Source organism: Haemaphysalis longicornis, unplaced genomic scaffold, assembly GCF_048455015.1.
Source record: "Haemaphysalis longicornis isolate Haplotype H1 unplaced genomic scaffold, Haemaphysalis longicornis Haplotype H1 scaffold_1, whole genome shotgun sequence".
NCBI classification, from domain to species: Eukaryota; Metazoa; Arthropoda; class Arachnida; order Ixodida; family Ixodidae; genus Haemaphysalis; species Haemaphysalis longicornis.
In genome coordinates, this window is record NW_027526203.1 from 309,894,884 (window position 1) to 309,895,876 (window position 993).

General features: G+C 36.1%; 1 non-coding gene across 1 annotated transcript; it reads left to right on the forward strand.

Annotated features, from left to right (window-relative positions):
- Positions 1 to 920: 920 nt before the first annotated feature.
- On the forward strand, positions 921 to 993 carry Trnas-cga (transfer RNA serine (anticodon CGA)). The gene has a single exon. It is a non-coding gene; the product is annotated as a tRNA-Ser (tRNA).

A 993-nucleotide genomic window follows, 5' to 3' on the forward strand; every position in this document is an offset into this window, starting at 1 on the left:
GGTAGCCGTTTCTCCCTAATATGGCTCGGTAGGTAGTTTGATTGTTTCTTCACGTTTCTTCACTGGCGTCTGGAATGCAAGCTTGGATAGGGTTCGGAGGAAACCGGTGGTTCCCTTGTACTGCAGCTATCAACAACTCTCAATTTTCCGAGCTATATACATATATATATATATAATATATATATATATATATATATATATATATATATATATATATATATATATATATATATATATATATATATATATATATATATATATATATATATATATATATATATATATATATATATATATATATATATATATATATATATATATATAACACAGAAATAAGGGTTGGCAGTCGAGAAAACCTCGGAAAGCAAAGGGGAGGATGTGGTAGATCATTGAAACAGATTAAGAATTTGGAAAGACAGAAAGAAAGTGAAGAAAAAAAAAATATATATATATATATATATATATATATATATATATATATATATATATATATATATATATATATATATATATATATATATATATATATACCCTCTTTTTTCTACTTTCTTTCTTTCTTCCCAAAACTCTTTATCTGTTTCAGTGACCCAGCGCATCTCCCCTTCGCTTACCTTGGCATTCTTTACTTCCAATCCTTATTTTTGTATTATTTCAACGAGCCCTCATTTCTCATTCTGATTCGCTGCATGCATAGCGAGGGTCTCTGTTCTGGCAGTCTTGGTGCCATAGGTAGCTTGAGAGGGGTCAACGCTGGTCGACCACTGTCCACATGTCGTAGACGCTCGAGTCACGACCCGGGGGTAAAAACGAAGGTGTCCTTCAAACCCCGAGTAGTCCGAGTGGCGCTGGCTACCACCCTTAAGCGCAGACAACAAATTCCTGAACATAAATACCCGAGAAATTGCAGGGGAAAAACAGCCCCGCCGGTAGCGTAGTGGTCATCGCACCAGACGCGAATGCTGGAGGTCGTGGGTTCGGATCCCACCCGGCGGG